This window comes from Hemiscyllium ocellatum, chromosome 46 (genome assembly GCF_020745735.1).
Source record: "Hemiscyllium ocellatum isolate sHemOce1 chromosome 46, sHemOce1.pat.X.cur, whole genome shotgun sequence".
Taxonomy (NCBI): Eukaryota; Metazoa; Chordata; class Chondrichthyes; order Orectolobiformes; family Hemiscylliidae; genus Hemiscyllium; species Hemiscyllium ocellatum.
Window position 1 is genome coordinate 6,712,088 of NC_083446.1, and position 23,074 is coordinate 6,735,161.

Consider the following 23,074-nt stretch of genomic DNA (forward strand, 5'->3'; position numbering starts at 1 on the left):
ATATTAATTTCCAATACTGTTGTACTTGGGTCACCTTTGAGTCAGAAAGATCTGCAGTAAGGAAAAAGGCCCTTTGGCCTGTCCCTTCCATGCTGGCCAAAAACAACCACCTAATTATTCTAATCCCATATACTTAACCCATAGCCACTTCTTATGCCTTGGCGTCACAATTGCACACCTAAGTACTTAAATGTTTTGAGGGTCTCTGCTTCTGTCAGCCTTGCAGGCATCAGACTAATATATGTCAAAACCGAAAAAAACTGTGGATGCTGTAAATCAGACACAAAAATAGAAATTGCTGGAAAAGCTTGGCGAGTTTGGCAGTATATGAGGGGAGTAATCAGAGTTAACGTTTCGTGTCGATTGATTCTTCCTCAGACCTAACCAGACATGACCTGCTTAAACTGCAGTCCCCTTAATAAAAACAACTTTTAAAAATGTAAATAAAAATGGATCTTTAACAGGTATAAGCATCACCAGTCTTTCACAATAAATCACCAGTGTGACCTGTTGGGGCAAAGATATACAATTTGAAAAAGATTAGATGTAAGGTATATGGGTGCAGGTGTGTTTAAAGTAGTGTTTTGTTTTTGCCCTACTTTGAGTCAGCAAAGCACGATGCGGTGTTAATAGAGGAACCGTTAACCAGCCATGTGCTGCTGTGCCTTGTCCCAGATTACTGCATTGTGTGTCTGTGTCTACCCCATTCTGTGTGTATTCCTCCGCCGTGTATGCAAAAGCATCCAATGCGATCAGATATCCAGCCATCTGCCGGGGAGAGAGAACCGCTTGCTTGAAACTAGTGAACCGTTAGCCAGAATTGCACAAGCCCTCATCGTATTGACCAGAATATCTCATGCCGGATTATTTCATTGGCAGGGTTCAGGAGTCTGGATGCCGTAACTCGCAGCATCCGCTGCAACCTCTCTGATCAAGGGAGAAGAGAGAACCGAGAGAGATGTGTGGATTTAAAATCTAATCGCCTTCAGCTTTGTGTACAGGGAAGGCTGATTTCGCCAGATAAAGGTACGTGTGCAACCCCCGAGGATGTTGAGGGGGAAGGGATGGGTGCAAAATAAAAGGGGTGTACTAATTGCTAGATGCAGTCTCCATTCATCAAAATATTGTTGCCGACTCCCCCGTCCCTGTGATGGGTTGGATGACTAATGCTACAATCCGTTACCGGAGATTTCGAGCGTTCGGGAAATAGAGATATTTCGACCATGCACTTAAGATTCCTTCGTGTTCGGATTACCTTGCATCTAAAAATTAGACCAAGGATATTGTTGCATTTTTGATCAGTAAAGATCAAATCCGGACGCTCGTCGGTATCCTGTCTTTTGAATAACGAAATGCCTAAATAATGCTGTTTTGTTGTCGCGGAAACGTTGCGATTTCTAACGATTTTCTTTTGGTTTCATTGCATAATGTTTTGGGGGGAGCAAGAGACATGTTGCAGACACGGGTTTTCCCCGTCACTATGCGTTTGGAAAATATTGCTATCACGAATGACTCTTCAGTCGAGTCACTCACCATACAGTTAGAAATGATGTGCTTTTTTAAAAGACAGGTCAGCTCCTGAGAATGTTCAGGAGATACGGTGCTGTGCAATTGCGTATGTGATTTATCATTTTTTCAGTGTCAGATTAATTCCTTTAAAGTGCAATCAAATCTAGTCTCCACAAACAAAAGGGGCTAGTCACGTCTCTGATCCATTTCTAGCTGTTCTCCAATGGGATCCATTACCTGGAAAGCTGACTGGATCTTGTTTCCTCCTGTGATTTTGTTGTTGTTGGTTGCTGAATATCAAGTTCTAGCCAAGATTGAGCGAATGCTACTTCCCAATTACCATGAAATAATTTTTATTCTCTGTGGCAGAGCAGCTTCAGTGAGAAGCAGAGAATGACAGTATTTTGATTCTCTGGTTAGAGTCGAAGGATTCCATCATTTTTGTATCCACCATCTTGCCATGCACAGATTCTTGTCCAGTGGGTGAAATCGTAGGTGGTGCCACTCTTCAGTGCAGCCTCTTCTTTCAGCGTACCCTTTTCCTTAGAAAAGTGCCCTTTGGCTAAGAGTGCTTAGAAAACTAACTTGGGTGATTCTTTCTACAAACGTATCTAATTATTCCATCATGAAAAGTTAACAAATCTGTGCACTTCGCTAAGCATAAGATTTTATTCAAGTTTATCATTATATTCAATTAATTACTCATTTTAGAACATTAAGTTTCTGCTCCTTCCACCGAAAATCCTATGCTTGCTATTTTTATGAGTTTTTATTAACTTTTTCTTCCTCAGTTGTTCGATGCCAGAGGTTGCAATTCCCTCAGAATAGGTAGGGAATCTAAAATTCTCAGAAAAATTGAAAGAGTTCACAAAGCACTTGCACAATGAATGGAATATTTGCAGGTTGATTACTTTTGACTATTGAGGGAAGCTCTCATAAGGACTATTTTGCATCATTTTTACTTACAGTAACAAGGGTTCACTGCATAGCAGGTCAAATTACAATCAGTATGGAATGCTAAGGTCACAAACGAAAGTGCCCAGAATGAATTCTGTGAACCCTGGCAATCTTGTCCATGAAACTCAGGGAACTTAGACCGTACTTTCTTATTTATTTCTTCTTGGATTGATCCTTGGAGATTATGAAGCACTGTTTTTGGGACTGCTACTTCATTCGGTGGGAAAATCCTAAGTCAGACCACTAGGATCTGTTATTATCAGCAACTTGTAATACTTGAAAATACTTGTGTCACAAACTAACTTAAATTTGGCTACTTTTAAAGAAATTTTACAGATAATCAATTATTGGAACAATTACTTAACTTCATTGCATGTAGCATAAGAAAATAAGACCCCTCGATTAAGCACGTTAAGCCTCACAACTCAACTGAGCTACTAAAAACAAAAAATGCTGGAGATCACAGCAGGTCAGGCAGCATGAATAGAGAGAAAGTACGCTAACATTTTGAGTCTAGATTAATCTTCATCAGAGCAAAGTCAAGTATGGAGGGGGCAGCATTAATGCAACTGTTGGGTGGCCTTGGAGTGCTGTTTTTGATTCAGATTCAGCATCTGCAGTATTTTGCTCCTCACCTCAGCTATTACCTGATTCATAGTGGAATTTAGCTACGATTCCAATCAACAGTGTATGTCTCTCGATGTCCAGTGTTTGATCCTTGTGCAGTATAATTCTCTTGAGTTCTGCTGATGGAGAACCCTGAAGTTGAATTACAGGATTTTCTGTCTGGTGAAGTTTATGATGTGACATTATTAATGATCCTTTAGATCCGTTCATCCCACGATTTTGACTGATTTCCATTTAGTTTGACCTGTTTTCAAATGTTTAATATCCTTGTCCCTTTTATGTCAGGAAACAGTTTATTCCAGAAAGAATTATTGCTAATTCACTCAATCCCTGAACAATTATTAAAGTTCTGAAGTTTACAGTATTACAGTGGGTGTGTGTGATGACAGAATACATGTGACTCCAAGACTCAATGATACCCTCCAATCTAAAGGCCTGAATGACTCTTGTCAATTTGTGTGCTAAGTTGTAATTTTAAATGTTTACATGTTGTGCAGTTCTTCATCCTGCAAGTCACCCTTATTTTGTTTCTTCACATTGTGGAGGCCAGAACAATTCAGCCGATGACAGTGTCCACTGAGATTGTGGTGTCACCTCTTGCCCTTTTGGTAATGTGTTTGAGTTTCAAAAGACATGCCATTCCTTACATTTTTTTGTTATCTCTCGGTAACTCAGCTGAAAGTATCGACATTATTTCTTTAGAGGGGAGAAAATATGGGAGCTCTTAATCAGAACTCACATCATGTGAGTTAATTGACGCTTTCTGGATTATATCAGTTGATTTTAATGCTCTGCACCCAGGCATTCTTATATCTTTGGCTGACTGAGAAAAAGGAGAAAGTGAAGACTGCAGATGCTGGAGATCAGAGCTGAAAAATGTGTTGCTGGAAAAGCGTAGCAGGTCAGGCAGCATCCAAGGAGCAGGAGAATCAACGTTTCGGGCATCAGTCCTTCTTCAGACTCATGCCCGAAACGTCGATTCTCCTGCTTCTTGGATGCTGCCTGACCTGTTGAGCTTTACCAGCAACACATTTTTCAGCTCTGACTGAGAAAAATCAAATGTAGTGACACTGATGCCAGTGGCTATACTGTAGATTCACTTTGAAAGGTTTCCATGTAGGTAGCTCTAGAGCAATGCTGTCTTTTCCAAAATGTATCTCTAGGGCTGGAATCTGTCAGGGAAAACTATAATACTCTTTAGGATTGGCTCATGCAAGAGATAATCGATTGACAAAGCTTCATCACAACTTTGGCTTTTGTTTGAGTTTTGCCATTCTTTAGATCGATCCTTTGTTGCTGTAATTGGTGGAAATTCTCCCTGCCGTCCCATGGGTTTTGACTAAATTTGACAGATTTCCTTTTAGTTAGACATGTTTTCAAACGTTTAATGCATCTTTTACAGGACTGACTTTAGTGAGGTATCAGTGTTGTTGGTCAAGAACAGATGCTGGTTGTGTAATTATGAACCTAGTTATCAGCATTCTTTTGACAGCTCTCTCTCTCTCTCTCCCACACACACACAAACACACACAAGCAGCAGTATATCTCAATTAGATGGTTAATGGCAACGGATTTCACTTTATTTCCATTGTAAGATTGGTGGATTAATTTTCCCAGTACAGTGTACTGCGATATCAGAACTCATAAGATGCGATTTAGTGTTATTAACTTTGACAAGTATGGAGGCTGGACATTTAAATGGGTAGGAGGATACAGGGTGGGCATCCCACCACTTTCCTACTCTGCCCTGATTAAGTTTGGGGCAGGAATGCTGTTATACCTTGTGGCTGGGGTGCATCGCTGATTCTTGACCTCTAGTGGGTACATTGGCAGCAGCCAAGACAACTCTCCTTCTGTTGGCAGCTGAAAGTTGCTAATTGCCATGTAATAACTGCCATGCAGGTCTTACCCAACAGAGAGAGTTGGGTCTCTCACTGAGTCTCTAGTCTGAAGCGAAGAACACCATTGCTTGGAATAAATTCTGTCTATACTCTGGGAAGGCAAAGTAACCTAAGAATAGTTGACAGAACTGAGACAGTCACACGTAAACAAAAACAGCATTATGATGCAGTTTATATTTGGAATAAACCTTTGCACCTTAGTGGTTTCATAAAAATGGTTTGTATTTATATGTCATATTTAATGTAGAAATGTGCCCTACTATGCATCATAAGTAACCAGACGAGAATGAAAGTTAAGATAAAGGAAGATATTAATAGAGGGTCCAAAAGCCTTGCTGAGGTTGTGAAGGGAGAATATTGAAGTGCAGAGATTTTGGGAGAGAATTCCACAATGAGTATTAGAAAGCCCAAGGCAAGAGCGTCAGTATTGATCAAGTAAGGATTTACTAAAAGAGAGAGGAACAGAAAGTTTGGAGGTTGGAGAGGGTGAAGCAATATCAGGATGGAATTGAAACACAAGAATGGGAACCTAGGAACTTGGGGGTACTATAGTCTAGGGATAAATGGATAGGATAGTGTTTGAAGAGTTAAGCCTCCAGATGAAAGTGTAAATGGGGGGCATCAACAATAGGTTAGCTGAGGCTGGTAGCAATTTTGATAAAGCTTATGTGAAGTCAGGAGCTCAAAAGCTTGCACGACTAGGCATATTTATGGCAACTCCCTATCATTTGTGCATCTCAACAGACTTCATGCTTGCAGTTTCTCTTGGCCTTTATTAATGCCTGTCTGTTGTTGGATATTTATAAAACTGAGATAGAGTGCTTTTCCCTCTATGTTCTACATTAGAGTCAAGAGTTCAGATGAGAGACAGTATCATCTCCATTTCTCATACAACGAATAAAAGGGCCTTATTTAAAGCGATCTAATTTTTTTTTTCTTCATTTGGGAACAGTTTAGAATGGTAAGATTGAATTTTACATGTGTATCTGTGATTCCCTGTGTCATTGCATTGTGCAAGAAATGGGTTGATGTGGTGATGATCTAAGTTTGTACTGTTGAATTAAGTGGATGTCTGAAGCAGCAGGACTTGTAGTTGCCCCCAGTGCCTCTGATGAATTTTGAGTTGTGTTGACAAGTTTTGTATTATTGCAATCAAAATCGGTTAGTTTTGTGGGATTTAGCAAGTGACAGTTGAAGCTTCTGTTCACAGCCACTCCTTCATTTGGTTGAATGAACTGTGAACAACATAACTCCTTTTTCTGAACTTTGCGATTTCAAATTGGGTTTGGATTAATAGGGTTTTAAGATTTCAAATTTTAAAAATTATAATTCCTGTTGATTTAATTCAGTAAAAGAATTAATCGAGAACAGTTTTGTTCTTCTCCTTGGACGTACTGTGAACAGAAGTATGCCATTGAACATTTTCAGCCCATTTCATCATTCAGTTTATGAATGTACAAACAAGTCCTGGGAGTCTATTCCACCATTCAATAAGATCTGGACTGATCTGATTTAAACAATAACTCTGCACTCTTGCATACGTGCGGTATTCTTTCATCCCCTTGGTAAGCAATAATCTCTACTTTCCAGTTTAAAAAATTCAAAAATTGGCTCTTGACAAGATGGCGGCAATTCTGTAGAACTGCTGTGGACAGCTATTCCTAACAGCCAAGGCATACTGGTGTTTTTTTTGCCATCCCTGGCCAACTTATGTGGTGGAATTATTAGTTTAAAACCCTACAGAATACATATTTGTTAATATTTGGGAGTGAGAAGGATGCCAAAGGGAAAAGGAACAAGCAAACAGCAGCAGGGAGGACACTCTCCTGCAACACCTACGACACCAGAGACTGCAGCAGCAGCAGCCTCCCCTGACCCCCCCCCCGACGAGACAGACTCACAGGAATTGGCTACGGCGCTGGAGAGACTTACCTTGAAAGTTGGGGCTGCGATTGAGGAGATCAGTGGGGAGGTTCGTGCCCAGGTCCAACCTATTGCATCCATGCTGCAGAAGCATGAGCAGGAGACCCAGGGCCTCGGGGAGAAGCTGGCGGAGGTGGAGGGTCGAACTAAGGCCCTGGAAGCTGCAATGGAGTCCTCATCCAGTCGAATCCAGATACTGGAGCGAGAGATGCGGGCCTTGTGAGATCATATTGACGACCTCGAAAATCGATGTTGGAGGATAATTCTCCGAATTGTTGGGCTCCCTGAAGGTGAGGAAAATGAGCAGCCAGTCAGCTTCTTTGAAAACTGGCTGCCAAAGGTTTTGGGCCTTCACATTGAGTCCGGCAGGCTACAGATTGAAAGGGCTTATCGGGTTACAATGCACAGGTCAGGGCTGGTGCAGTGCCCCCCGCTCGGTCCTAGTGCACTTTCATTCATTTAAAGACAAGCAAAAAGTCATAGAAGCTTCCAGATCTCTGGAAAAGATCCGCAGGCACTGCTGTGCTAGAGGTCAAAAATCATGTTTTTCCAGGATTTCTCTGCAGCTGTAATTCGAAAGAGGAAGTCCTTCAATGAAGTTAAAAAGAGGCTGAGGAACCTGGGCATTCAGTACTCCATGAGATATCCCGCAGTGCTCCATTTCAGCCACGAGGACTCAGTTTAAAAATTTGACTCAGCGGATAAAGCTAAAAATTTTGTAGACACTTTAAAATAGATGGATTGGCCTGAAGAATATGGTTAATGTTTGTTCTCTTTTCTATCTTTCCTCATGTTTTCCCTTCCTTTCTTTTAAATTCCTTTCTTTCTCCCTAATAATTTCCTTTTTGGAAAGGGGGGAAAAGACCTTGGAATAAGTTGTTCCTTTTTTTAATAACTGGATTTTCTGATGGGAAATTTTGTGGATGTTCTTTGTTATCTCTCCTTTTTTTTGTTTCTTCTATTTCTCATTTAGTCACAAGTAGGGGTGACATGAAGCCAGGGATGGGTGGAGAGCTCATCCTGACTTGTGCTTTTTTCTGTTGATTTAAGGATCATCTTGTTTTATTTCTGGCCTAAGGCTGGGGCACAGTCTGAGGTTGAAAGAGCTGTGAAGGAGGGGATGGGTAGGGTGAGTGCCCCCTATGGGCAGGGGCAAGAGTCTTCCATTCAAGGTTTTGAAGTTGATTTTTTTTGTAGTTGTTTGGTAGTAATAGTTGTTCATAGTTATGATAAAGTAGTTTTTGTATATATAGTTCTTCGACTCTATGAGCCTTTATTTACTTATGCTCGGCTCTTTGTAAGTAGGGTTCTCCCTCTGAGGGGTTCAAGGGTGTCTGAAAGGGGATGTGGCTAAGTGTCTTATTAAATGGTGCACCTGGAACATTAAGGGAAGTCATTCACCTGTTAAAAGGAAAAAAGTGCTTTCTAGCCTTAGGAGGGAAAGGGTTGATATCACTTCGTTGCAGGAAACCCATCTTGATGATGGGGAACACCTGATATTACAACAGGGGGTTATGACTGGGTATTCTTTACATCCTTTTCTACTAAAAGTAGGGGAATGGTGGTACTTATCCAGAAAAATCTTCTGTTCACATTATTAGAGCAGGTGAAAGATGAGCAGGGACGGTTTGTGATACTTAAAGCCCTGATACATGGGGAGGAATATGACATTTTAAATGTCCACTGTCCTCCGGCGCATCCCCTCAAATTTTTGATTAATGCTTTCTCTAAGTTGAGTGCTTTTGGAACACGGCACAATATTGTAGGAGGGGATTTTAATTGTCTTTTGGATCAGACAGTGGACAGGATGCCTTGTGGGCCCCCAACTACTTCTTTGCAGGCCAAGCAGGTGGTTGACTTATGTGAGGAGTTGGGGCTGGTGGATATTTGGAGATGTCTTCACCCTACTGGCAGGGACTTCACCTTTCTTTCAAACCCACATAAGTGTCACATGAGGATTGACCTCTTTCTGGCTCCCTCGGCCCTTCTGGATTCGATTATGGGTTGTAAAATTGGGAATATAGCTATCTCTGATCATGCAGCAGTATATTTGGAGGTTAAGACCAAGAGTGAGGGGCTAATTTTGTGGCACTGGCGTTTGGACTCTTTTCTCCTTAAGGATTCCAAATTTGTGGAATACTTTTTGAAGGAGTTTCAGGAATTCTTGACTATCAACTCAGGCAGCTAGTAGTCCATCTATGCTATGGGAGACTGCTAAGGCCTTTGCTAGGGGATTAGCTATTTCCTATTCGGCAAGCTGAAAACGATAGAAGGAGGAACAGCAGCGTCTACTTGAGATGCGGTTGAAAGCCACTGAGGCGGCACATATTGTATGGCCTTCGGTGACTAAGCTACAGCGGATCACGGCCCTCTGGGCTGCCTTGAATTCAATACTGGCACGAAACGCAAAGAAAGAACTTGCTTTTGCTAGACAAAGGCTGTTTGAATACGTGGATAGGCCAGGGAAGTATTTAGCATACCTGACTAGGGAAAAGCGTGCTCCCAGTCCATTACTGCAATCAGACAAAGTGCCGGGGTCCTTACGTACGATGCTAAAAAGATTAATGAGGCTTTTCAGAGCTTTTTACTCTGAATTGTATCGGTCTGAAGGTTGCGAGGACAGGAGGGCTGAAATGGAGACCTTTTTTAAGAATCTCGACCTCCTGGGGTAACCTTGGAACAGGCCTCTCTTTTAAATGCCCCCTTGACAGTTCAGGAAATACAGGAGGCAGCTAGGCAACTTCAGAGTGGGAAAGTGCCTGGCTCTGATGATCTTCCGGGTGAGTTTTATAAGGAGTTTATAGGGATTCTGTCCGGGCCGATGTTGGAGATGTACAATCACTCCTATATGCATGAATGCCTACCACCATCTTTGAGAGAAGCTAATATTTCCCTAATTCTTAAGAAGGCGGAGGTTCCTGAGCATTGTGCCTCATGCAGGCATCTCTCTCTTAAATTCAGATTTCAAGATTCTGTCCAAGATCCTGGCGCTGAGAGTGGAAAGGGTTTTGCGCCATATTATTAAAGGGGACCAGACAGGTTTTATAAGGGGCTGTAGGTCCTCTGATAATATTAGAAGGTTGCTGAATATAGTCCAAGCTTGTCAGCAATGATCGCTTCAGGGGTTGGTGATTTCCTTAGATGCAGAGAAAGCATTTGACTGGGTGGAATGGCCATATCTTTTTAATGTCTTAGAACAGTTTGGGTTAGGTGGAGTCTTTGCTAGGTGGGTAGAGGTTTTATTTTGCCACCCTTTGGTCTCGGTCATCAACGGGGTGAATTTTAGGATTGTTAGGGGTAGTCGGCAAGGCTGGCCCCTCTCACCGCTGTTGTTTACGTTGGTGATAGAGCCGCTGGCAGAAGCCATTTGTCAGAATGTCCACAGAACCGCTCCGGAAGTGGGATCGAGGGCACACAAGATTGCACTGTATGTGGATGATGTCCTTCTGTTTTTATCAAACCCAATGACCTCTGTACCCCATTTGATACAATGCATCAATTCATTTGGAGCTATTTCAGGATATAAGATTAACTTTGCAAAATCGGAGGCTGTGCCTTTGGGGAACCTTAAGGATGTACCCCAAGTTGAAGGTGGCCCTAAGTTCCCTTTTATGTGGTCATGGGCAGGGTTCCGATATCTAGGCATTTTTATTATCCCCAAGTTTGATCTGTTATTTCAGATGAACTTTGCTCACTTGCTCGACAATATTAGACGAGGTCTCCAGAGATCCAATTTCGTGGCTGGGTCGAATATCTCTCATTAAGATGAATGTTCTTCCTCTTTTGCTTTATTTCATGCGTATGCTCCCCATAATGTTTCCCAGGTTCACGCTACGGAAGCTTATGGGGTGGTTTGGTTCCTTTGTCTGGCATCGTGGGCGGCCCCTCATCAAACTTATTAAATTGCAGTTGCCTCACGGAGGGGGAGGAGTTGATTTCCCAGACATCAGGAGGTATCAATTGAGTTCCCTGCTGTCCTTTGTCTGTGATTGGGTAGGTAATGATCCAAACTCAATATGGCTGGATATCGAGGCCTCCCAGGCAAAGTGCCCTCTTATTAACCTATTGTTCATGGATAAGATAAGGACAGTTATGGACCATTGCCGGAACCCCATTGTCATTAGTACAGTCAAGGCATGGAGGGTGATGGGTTAGAGTGAGGGTTGTTTATCCAAGATTTGGCATGCCAGGGTTCGACCAGGGATGATGGACTCAGGGTTCAAACTATGGGCAGCAAAAGGAGTTTCTAGTTTGGGAGACTTGTTTGAGGGGGAGGTTATGATGTCTTTTGAGCAACTGAGCCACAAATATGGGTTGCCCAGCAGAGATCTTTTCTGTTTTTTTCAGGTTAGGGATTCCATCCAGAAGAAGACTACGCTTCTCACTAAGCCCTATAAGCCTGATACAGAGAGGTTGTTGCTGCGTACCACAAGCACCCTTTTGGTTAGTGCCCTCTATCACATGCTGGGTGGCAGGCCAAGCAGGATATTAACTGGTTATGCAAGATCTGGGAACAAGAGCTGGGAGTGGAGATCTCTTCTGAAACATAGGAGAACATATGTGAGAATACTCAAAAGATCTCAATCTGTAATAGGACATGTGCTACACAGTAAAAAGTTCTGCAGAGGGCTCATCTGGCACCAGACCATCTGGCGAAGTTTAAAAAAGGGGCATTTTCAGTGTGCCCCAAATGTAAAATAAGTGTAGGTACTCTTACCCATTGCTTCTGGACATGCCATAGGCTCTGTGTTTATTGGAGCACTGTGGCGGGAGAGATAGGGAGGGTATTGAGGACTGAAGTCAAAGTAGACCCGATATCTCTCCTCTTAGGTCTACCGAATTTACCATCTTTAGACGGGCATGGGAAGAAACTATTTAATATTCTTGCATACTGTGCACGGAAGAATATTCTGATGAATTGGGTGTCTGAGAACCCGCTGGGCTTGCTGGGATGGCAGAAATTAATTATGGAGCACATTCCCTTGGACCTTTTTACAAACATGGTGCACCACACAACAGACAATTTTTATAAGACATGGCAGCCCTACTGGAGTTATTTGGATATAGATTTGTCAGTTATCTTAACTAGGGCGTTTGTTTAACCAGGATGATTAGATTTGTCAAGCCTTGGGCCCTGGAGGGGGTCCCCGAGTTAATATGGGTATATATACAATGCTCCCGTTCCTTTGGTTGGGAGCTTTGCGCCGAGCATAGCTGGTCTGTATTTTGTGGGGTTTTTTTTGGGTTTTTTTTGCTTTTTTTTTGGTGTTGCTTTGCACAATGTCGGGTTTTCTTTGTATTATAGGGTAAGTTAGTAGTTAGTAGATAGTTTGTGTTTGTTTTTTTTTCTTTTTATTGTACTATTTATTATTGATTTTTTTCAATAATTTTATATGTAAAGTTAAAAAAATTTGCTAATAAATATATTTACAAAAAAAATCAAAAATTCAGCATTCTCTGTCTTTTGAGGAAGGGAATTCTAAAGACTCTCGTCTCAGTCTTAATTGGATGACCCCTTATTTTTAAACTATGGCCCCTTTTTCTAGATTCTCCCACAAGGGGAAACATCCTTTCAGTAACCACACAGTTCAGTCCCCTCAGAATTTTATATGTTTCAATTAAGTCACCTCTGAGGTTAAACTCTCAATACAGACATACCCTACCTAGCCTTTCCTCATAAGGCAATTCACTTAATTCAGTTAAGTCTGAACTATTTCCATTGTATTAATATCCTTCTGTGAGTATGGTGACTAGTTCTGTACTCAGTCCTCCATATGTGGTTTCACCAGTACCATGTATGACTGAAACATAACGTCTCTGTTCTTGCATTCAATTCCTCTCACAACAAAACATTACACTGTATTAGCTTTCCTGATTACTTGCTGAACCTACATACTATCCTTCTTTGATTCATAGATTAGGACCCCAAGACCTGTCTGCATCTCAGAGCTCTTCAATGTCTTGTAATCCAGATCATTTGCTTCTTTTGTATTCTTTCTTCCAAAATGGACAGTTTCACACTTTCCAACACTATACTTCAATTGCTAGATCTTTGCCCATTCATATAACCTTACATCTTCTTCACGGCTAACTTTCCTGCAGACCTTTATGTCTGAACAAATTTAGCTAACATATCTTTGGTCCCTTCATTCCAACTATGTATATAAATTGCACCAATTACCCAGCACAGATCCCTGTGGCATACCACTTTTTGACATCCTGCCAATCTGAAAAAGACTAGTTTACTCCCACTGTTTGCTTCCTGTTAGACAACCAATCATCTATCCGTACCAATATGTTATCCCCAACATAATGAGCTTTTATTTTCCACAATAGTCTTTGATGTGACACCATATCCAATGCCTCCAATACATCCACTTGTTCCCCTTTATCGTCTTCAAAGAACTCTAACAAATTAGTTAAAACATGATTTTTCTTTAACTAAACCGTGTTATTTTTGCCTGAATATCTTGAACTTTTCAGGTATCCAGTTATAACATCTTTAATAATAGCTTCTATCATTTCCTGCTAACAGATGTTATCATAAGAACATAAGAAGTAGGAGCAAAAATAGGTCATCTAGCCCTTTGAGCCCACTCTGCCATTCAGTAAGATCCTGGTTGATCTTTTTGTGGCCTCAGCTCCACTTATCCATCCTTATCTGTGTGCATGGTGATGCTGCTGTCAAAATGGCCTGACTCATCATCAACAAATAATCCAATATTATGGTCAAGTTAACATGGTATCTTGGAACGGAAATGAGATGGTGTTCCTGTGATCTTATGGTCTTGTCTTCCTTGCCAGTAAAGATTACAAACCAGAATACTGCTATTGAAGTCAGTTTGGTAAATTGAAGCCATGCTCCCTGTAGATTTATGTACATCGCTTTCAGTTTGTTGGTGGTGGAGGGTTGGTTATTTTGTTCATTAGCAGAGTTGCTGATCAAGTGAACTACTTTCTGGTGCATGTTGTCAACTTTTTTGACTGTTGTTGTAGCTGGATCCATTCAAAAAATCCTGAATATTGACAGTTGATCCGACAGTATTGAGTTACTGTTTCCAATGGGAATTCCAGAATGTTGTTTTCTTTTTAATAAGTAACAGGCCTGCTATCTTTTTATGTTTAGCTCATATTTTCTACATTTGCTGTTTTGCTTGTTTTTGCTGTCAACAGTTTGAATGAGATTGATGATAAAAAGTGAAGTTATTAACTCATTAGTCAACAAGTTTGTGGTTGCATTTTTCAGTGAACCAACAAGTCAAGTATCTGCTCTTCCTGGAGAATGATGACGTTGATAATGTAGGGAAGAAAATTGATACCTGTGTTGATGACTTTTTAATCACAATTGTGTACCATATCGCACCTATCAAGTTTTTCAGGCTGATGGGGCTGTTTCCCTGATGTCATTGATCTTTCTGTTATTCACTGTTGAATATTGGAAGATAAATACTTTTGAACAGAATCCAAGCCCACAATTTTAGTGGGATCTTTATTTTAGTTAGCCACATTCTATAAAACCCGCACTCCATTGATCATCAGCTCCCTACTCCATTATGGACTACATCAATGATTGCTTATGCTCTGGTCAGTCACCTCCTTTCCTGGGATTATTCTTTGCCTGGATTCTGGAAACTTCATTCCAGCATAACTCAGCTTTTCACTTATAGTTAGCTTTCACTAAGCTAGTATTACCTCTTAATTTGTCCCTGACCTCTAAGCCCCTGCTCTGTTGCCTTAAGTGACTCCTAGAACTCCTTGAGTCCTGATGGCACAAAGATATCCACCAATTCTTAGGACCTCTTCCTGAGTTCCAAGACATAAAATTATTTATTTCTTAGCAGTCCAGTTGAATAGCAGCACTGCATAAAGTGAGCCAGCTTCCGCCTATCTCTTTCTGACATACAGCCTTCCCATGTTCCCCTCCTCCAGCTGCCTATTTCTTTTGAATTAATTCTTCAGTGACCCATGAAATGCTTTGAATGACCAAACAAAACCTTGCAACAAGCCACACCCTTGATCCTAAACAGGTTTGAATATAGTTACCTACTAAACATTGGAACACTCGGTTCTCGAAATGTTACAATTCACAGATTGCTAGTTCCTATTCAGATTGAATTGGTAGATCAATATAGAAATTAATCACATTAAAACAGTGTGAAATCCCTTCCTCTGCTACTAAGGAAAATATAGTGAAGGATTTGGTGCAAGCATTTTAAACATTTCTATGAGAATCGCACCAAACAAGTCTACTTTCAGATCCATAGAGATACTTATTTTTCAAGAATTATACAGTTAAAAAAGCCTGTGGTCGAATAATTTAATAAAATCAGTTTTAGTTATTTTAGCATGACATATTTATTTCAGGGACTCAAATTCAAGAGATTGTACTTCCAGTATTCAAGCTTTCTCAATGTGAGAATGAGTTGTAAATGGAGGTGAAAAATGAGAGCTACTGTTCTACAGCCTGTGCTATCACATATGCAAATATGCATACTGGGATATAGTTGAGAGACCTGAACAACATATGCCAAAGTAGGAGAAAAGCTGTCTTGGAAGTATCCTCAGCATCTCTTGACAGGGCAGAGTCACCAACTGAGGTCCTGGAGCATGCCAGGTTTGTTAGTGTGGCTTATTCATCGGAAGAATGATGGTTGTATTCCCAAAGACGTTTTGGAAGGAGACCTGGACATAATGCAAGTTTATGATCTATTGGACATCCCTATCTTTTATACTAGGACGTTTGGAAGTGAGATACAAAGGTGGCTGATGTATACTTAGATGACTGGGAGACAGTCATAGATAGCTGTGCCTTGTAGAGGCTAACTGCTTTTGGAGGGCCATTGAAAGGGATGAGGAAAAAAGGAAAGCTCAGCTAGGTGAGGAGAGGGTCCAGAGAAAACAAAGGTCAGTGAATTCTGCTCTTTCTCAGTCTGTTGTCTGTACCTGCAGTATGTGCAGCAGAGACTACATGCCTGATTGGGGCATCTGAGATACATCAGACAAAACATAGCATAGTTTGCAATGTGTGGTCAACTGTGTTGCCTTACAAGATGGAAGGCACCCAATACTGGAAATGCATAGACTTTCTACAGTGATCTGACAGATCCTTTTAGTTGTGAGAGTCTGGAAGATACGCTAGATTACCACTCTGATCTGGATTCAGGTCCTGCTCGGGCTGCGATGCAAGTCTCCTATCTCTATACATCATGTTCTAGGGCTATAGTTACACAATCATATAGAATCATACAGAACAGAGGAGGCGCAATGAGTCTCTTCTGACAAAAACAAACTACTTTAAATTTATACGAGTCCTACTTTCCAGAATTTGGTCCATAGCCTTCTATGTTATGACATTTTAAGTAGGTAAACACAAGGACTGCAGATGCTGGAAACCAGGGTCTAGATTAGGGTGGTGCTGGAAAAGCACAGCAGGTCAGGCAGCATCCAAGGAGCAGGAAAATCGACGTTTCGGACAAAAGCCCTTCATCGAAACGTCGATTTTCCTGCTCCTCGAATGCTGCCTGACCTGCTGTGCTTTTCCAGCACCACTCTAATCATGACATTTTAAGTGTTCATCCAATTACTTTTTAAAGAATGTGAGTTTTTCCACCTTACCTACCCTTCCAGGCATTTTCAACCAAAAAAAGCATTTATTCCAGTAGGTCAGTCAAGGATAACCAATAACTGTGACAGAGCCCTTCAATCCCATCCATAATAAGTATTGGAAGTAATAAAAATTAGAAATGTCAGACACATACACCTTTCACTCAATTGTATAAAATTATAAGAGCTTAAATAAAGTTAGCAGGAACCTATTTTTCCTCAGCAGTGGTAGTAGAGACACACTTTCTCACTGCACATTAAACTACCTGGAATTCACAAATGCTAAAATCTATGGGTTGACAGCCTACAGCTGCAAAATGGGATTAGGCTGGATGACTTTTTTCCAGCCAGCACAGACCACACTGGGCAAAAATGGTCTCTAGTACTGTAATTATTTTGTGGGTTGATCTACTCTCTGACTTAGGATGGATTCAGCATGTGGAAAGTCTACAACATGGACAAAAAATATTTTCAAATAGTAAAAGTGAAAAATGTTTGTGGCTTGTACGTAGCTGCTGTCTTTGATCATGGTACCACAGCAGCTGCTGTTAATTTAATTTCAAATAAAACCTGTGTCTGTATCAGTAATATTCACGCATGGAAATTTGATGCAGAAAAGAAATGCAATGCATTTGCAAGTTGGTATCTCTGAGGAAACCTTTTAGCCATCTCAGCTTATCCTTCCATATATGAATTTCATCATAACCAGAAACTGAACTTGAACCAGTACTATAAAGCCTATATCTACATGGGGACTAGGGGGTCCTAGTTCAAAATTCTCTTAAGGATAACACGCAGATTCTGTTGGCATTCAGGAAGGCAAATGCAATGTTAGCATTCATTTTGGGAGGGCTAGAATACAGGAGCAGAAATGTACTGCTGAGGCTGTATAAGGCTCTGGTCAGATCTCATTTGGAACATTGAGAGCAATTTCAGGCCCCCTATCGAACAAAGGATGTGCTGGCATTAGAGGGGCTACCAAGAGCTTTTCTTGGGGATGAATGGCTTGTCATATGAGGAGTAGTTGAGGATTCTGGATCTGTACTCAGTAGAGTTAGAAAAATGAGGGGGGGAATCTGTTTGAAAGTTACACTCTATCCAGGACTATCAGTATTCAGTATGTGGAGAAGATGTTTCCATCAGTAGGACAGAATAGAACCTGAAGGTACAACCCGTTAGAACTGAGATGAGGAAGAATTTATTCAGCCAGAGGGTAATTAATCTTTGAAACTCATTGCTGCAAGGACATGTGGAGGCTGCGTCATTGAGGGTATTCAAGACAGAGATAGATAGGTCCATGAATGGTGAGGGGATCAAAGATTACAAGGAGTTGAGAAACATATTAGCCATGATCGAATGACAGAACAGACTTGATGGGCCAAATGGCCTAATTCTGTTTCTCTATCTTAAGGTCTTATGGCCTAAGATGAAGATAAGGAGGAACAAGCAAGATGCTGGAATTACCAGGTAATCTCTTTGATTTACATGTCAGCAATTCTTGGCATCTAATTTCTAACCTTTGGTGGGAGAATGGGAAACTGCATTTTAATGAGGTGAGATAAAGGTATTAGTGAAATGTCGATGCATATTAATGCATGTAAATAGCCTCTTGCCAGTCACTAGTGAGAATCTCTTCCTGCCGTTCATCACTTGATCGGAAATGGAATGTCTGCTCTTGAATTTGTGAAGTTCCCCGCCAGACATCTCAGCCAAGCCAATTTTCCCAACATTTTTGCCATGGTCCAAGTCCTTCAGGGGTTGGGAAGATTCTGCATACAGTCTTAGCATATTAAACACGTGTACTATACAGTTAAACAGGCTGATAAATATTCAAACAAATGCTCAGACTTGGTGCAATTATTGGCAGACTCCTTAAATACCTTTACCATAATTATCAGTCTGTGTTTTAATTTGGTATAAATAAACAGAAGTATGCCCATAAAGATATCCAAATCTGTGAAAGCTTAGGCAGCCCTGGTGGAAACTTCTGATGGTCTCCATAAAATCTGAGAGCTCCCCACTTGGAAAACCGGTGTTGAACAGAGTAGACAAACAACCAGGTAGATTAAGCAGAGGAAACTAGAAACTAATTCATGACTCTTCTGAGGAAAGGACACTTGAAATGTTAACTTGGATTTCTCTCCACAGATGCTGTCAGACTTGCTGACCTTTTCCAGCAATTTCTGTTTTTGTTCATCATTCTTGCTTTGCCTTGATATTATAATCTTTGCAAATTCTTCCCACATTATTTTACAGCATTACCTATATCCCTTTGTTTAAAGGTCTGCTATTCTTACCTGCCTCCTTTGTTCTTGATAAGGAGCAAAGGAAAATAGTTTAGGAAAATCCTTGGATCAGTGCCAAGCCATTGCTGAGTTCAGCTGACCTTGGTCATGATTGACAGAATGGTGTTACAATTGAATCCTGATTTCTGTCCGATGTCACTGGCTCAATAATTTACTTGGGTTAATGTTGAATGTTGATAGGAAGAGGATGAACTCTGTGTTAGCGTCTGCCATTCGGGCAGCGCGGTGACTCAGTGGTTAGCACTGCTGCCTTGTGGCACAAGGGACCTGTGTTTGATTCCACCCTTGGGCAGCGGCCTGTATGGAGTTTGCACATTCTCCAAGTGTCTCCGTGGGGTTTTCTCCAGGTGCTCTGATTTCCTCCTGCAGTCCAAAGATGTACAGATTAGGTGGATTGATTGTGCTAAAATTGCCCATAGTGTCCAGGCACGCTAGGTGGGTTAGCCATGGGAAATGCAGGGTTACGGGGATGGGGTGGGTTTTGGTGCAGTGCTCTTCAGAGGTTTGGTGCAGACTTGATGGGCTGAATGGGCTGCTTCCACATGTAGGAGTTTTATGATTATATTCAATATTTTACCAACATTAACAACTGTAAAACGATTAATCAGAAGCTTGAAGACGGGAGCTCCACACGTAGCTGATCATTTGGAGAACAATGAGGGTTTCATTTCAGCTTTCTCTTCAACCTTTTAAATCTCTTTCAGACAAAATCAGAACTGCATCATTTCACTGTCTCACCCTCCACCCAATCAAAATAAGGTGAATCCAACTGAATTGGCTTCCCAGATTGCAATATATTAGTTGTCTTAAGATATCCATTTTAGAAAGCAAATTAATATTCTGAGACATTCAAAGTGCTGCAGAGATTCCTGAGGCTATTTTATTATGAAATTTGCATCATTGTATAACCATGAAATCCAAACCTCACCAAACTGTTTTACAAATATTCAATTGATGTGTTAGGTCTGAGCCACAGCATTTATAGTAAAATGAGAAATGGTAAAGAAATAACTTTCAACATATTATTTAAGGAATGGAATTTTTTTTACAGTAGAGGTGCTTCAACAGTGCCTAAACTGATTATCAAAACCCAGTGAATAGTTCAGAAAGTTTTGAGCACTTGATGAAGAGGGTGGGAGGAAGAGAAGGCAAGCGGGTGAACCATTGAGGAACTTGCATTTCTTCCATTTTTCAGTTATAAGTTGTAATGCAACATTGGCAAGAGTCTGAAAGCAGATAACTTTGCCAAGGCTGGTATGTGATAAAAGGAAGACTTGCACAATATTTGGTACAAATCCATAGGTGAAAATAATTAAAACACCTGTTTCTAAAAATGCAAAGATCATTGAGTTAATTAATTGGATAGGGTAAGAATAGGAAATTAGTGAGAATTAAATAATTTGCTTTGAGAATTTAAAATCAGTGAAAGAGGTGCATTAATTTTTTGTGTGTAAGAATGACACTAGATGCATTTCTGTATTGTTTTACAAGCATTGTGTGTGATGAGGTGGCCATTTTGACTTCTCTTCAATTCTGTGCCACTCCTTCACCAATTTGTCATGTTAGGTTGGAATGAATTATTGGTAATCTTGGAGACATGATCGGTTGTTACACCTTGCTCAAAAATACTAATCTCATACTTCTCCTAAATTATATAATGTTATTAATGCACATTTTTATATTCAATCCTAATATCTGACATTGCATTTCTCAAGAATATAGCTCTTCATTATATTTGAAATAAAATATTCCATAGTACACTCAAAATAACAGTTCTGTTGTGTGTGGAATATTAGCATTGGTCCAGTGTTAGGTAGAAAAATATATGTTAAAACAAGTTGGTTTATAAAACAAATTTTTTGTTGTAAATAGGAATATTTGTTTAGAGCGGAGCTGCTCTACACTATCCCTCTCAAACATGCCCTGAACAAGTATAGCACAAATTTAGATAAAGAATAAAGATCCATTTGCACTGTCCCAATCTAATGCTAGGTGAAAGTGAGGACTGCAGATGCTGGAGATCAGAGCTTAAAAATGTGTTGCTGGAAAAGCGCAGCAGGTCAGGCAGCATCACAGAAACAGAAGAATTGATGTTTCGGGCATAAGCCCTTCTAAATCTCCCAGGGCAGGTGCAGTTTTGGTTAAGATCCTTAATAAAGCTTTTCCTACATTCTCCAATGAAATGAGCCCAAGTCAGTTTGAGTACAAATTCAATTCAGACTAGAGTCTCTCTCTCTCTCTATCTCTCTACTTTCTCCATCAGACACTATAATTGAAATTAAAGCATGGTGTTATAGACAAAGTAAAATTCTGTACTGTCCCCATCAATACTCTCAGAGTGAAGCTATCTCTACACTCTCCCTATCAACACTCCAAAACAGCTCCAGCATGGGGATAGATGTAGAATAAAGCCCACTCTGCATTTAGGAGGAGAAAGTGAGGACTGCAGATGCTGGAGATCAGAGCTGAAAATGTGTTGCTGGAAAAGCGCAGCAGGTCAGGCAGCATCCAAATAGCAGGAGAATCGACGTTTCGGGCATGAGCCCTTCTTCAGGAATGGAGAAGGGCTCATGCCCGAAACATCAATTCTCCTGCTCTTTGGATGCCACTCTGCATTTACCCCACCAAACTCTCCCAGGGCAGGTACAGTATAGATTATATGCTTCTTTAATGTCACAGTATCTGCCTCAATTGCAACTTCAATAGAGCACTCCATCCTGCATCAGTACACCTGGAGCATTGTTGTGCAGTTTGAGTCTCCGAATCTTAGAAAGGATGACCTATCAATGGAGGCAATATAGCAAAAGTTTACCAAACTGATTCCTAGGGTGACAGGAGTGACATATGGAGAGAGATTGGATCATTTAGGACTATATTCACTGGAGTTTAAAAGATTGAGGTAGGGGAATCTCACAGAACCCTAAAAAATTCTAACAGGACTAGACAAGGGTAAATACAGGAAGGATGTTCCTGATGACTAGGAGAGATCAGAACCAGGAGGTCACAGTCTAAAGGATACTCACATAGCATTGAGATGAGGAGAAACATCTTCACCCAGAGAGTGGAGAGCCTGTGGAATTCTCTACCACAGAAAGCAGTTGAGGTCAAAATATTGACTGCTTTCAGGTGACCAGAAGGGGTGCATGTGTAGAATGCCAAAGAGAGTGGTGGAACTGGAACAGTTTCAACATTTAAAAGACATCTGGATGGGTACATGAATAGGAAGGGTTTAAGAGTGATATGGGCCAAATGCTGGCACATGGGACTAGATTAATTTAGGGTATCTGGTTGGCATGGATAAGTTGGACCAAAGGGTCTGTCTCCATGCTGTACATCTCTGTGACTAATTTTAATAATTTTATACCTGCCTTCCTGAAGCTTCTCTGAGTGAAATTGCCACTTTATTACTGATTAGTGTAGAATGGGGAGACTATCTTGTGCTAGTAGATGGGCTGAGGCTACTTTAAACAGCACCAGAAATACATTTTAGTCACTTTCAAAGCAGCAGTGTTTGATGGTATGATGTGTTAATGTTCTTTGGTGAGTGATGGGAATTGCTTGTATTTCATGATGAGTAAAATCTTATATTATTTTTGCTAGCCTGAGGCTCACAGTCCAAACTTGGACTCAATATTTTCACAAGGACAACCTAGAGAAGTGGAGTTCTTTGATACTAAATTGTTCAGAATTCATTTCTGAAAAGTTCATTTACTATCTGTCAACATTGTAGTCTTCTGAAAATACTTGCTGGGACTCGAGGGAGTTTGGGTCAAGAGCTTCAAACTCTTGTACATATTTGGCAAGCAGATGCTCTGACCTTATTTTGACCCAGACATTTTGATACAAGACAGCAGGTTTGGGGGTGGTCTCCTAAGTTCTCACTGACCTTAAACCTTGGCTGTTGCTAAATTAAAGGCAAATGACATTGAATTCAATTTAAATTCTATGTGCTGTTGCAAATAATCTTTATCTCACAATTGACACTGTAATTCACATATGAAGACACGATTGTTAGTACCAAATACTATGTTGAAGCACTGCCTTGCAAAATATATTTTTTAAAACATGGATTTTTGCTTTAATTTCCTTAGTGAGTGGTCTGCGAATTAAGTGGTACTCAATTTCTTAATAATAATAAAATTCAATACTCTGTTGTAGATCTTAGGAAGCAATGCAGAGTTGAAGGGAATAGTTTGAATCCTTGCTGTGTGCTAAATTTTCCAAACTCAGCCAGGGAAGCTATCGTGG

General features: G+C 40.6%; 1 protein-coding gene across 3 annotated transcripts in view; it reads left to right on the plus strand.

Moving 5' to 3' along the window:
• Positions 1-782: 782 nt before the first annotated feature.
• Positions 783-23,074, plus strand: part of LOC132836360 (spectrin beta chain, non-erythrocytic 1-like) — a 302,644-nt gene continuing 280,352 nt past the window's right edge. For all 3 annotated transcript variants that reach the window (XM_060855849.1, XM_060855846.1, XM_060855848.1), the window contains exon 1: positions 783-1,026. The gene's annotated coding sequence lies outside the window, so the exon portion shown is untranslated. The remainder of the gene's footprint in view (positions 1,027-23,074) is intronic.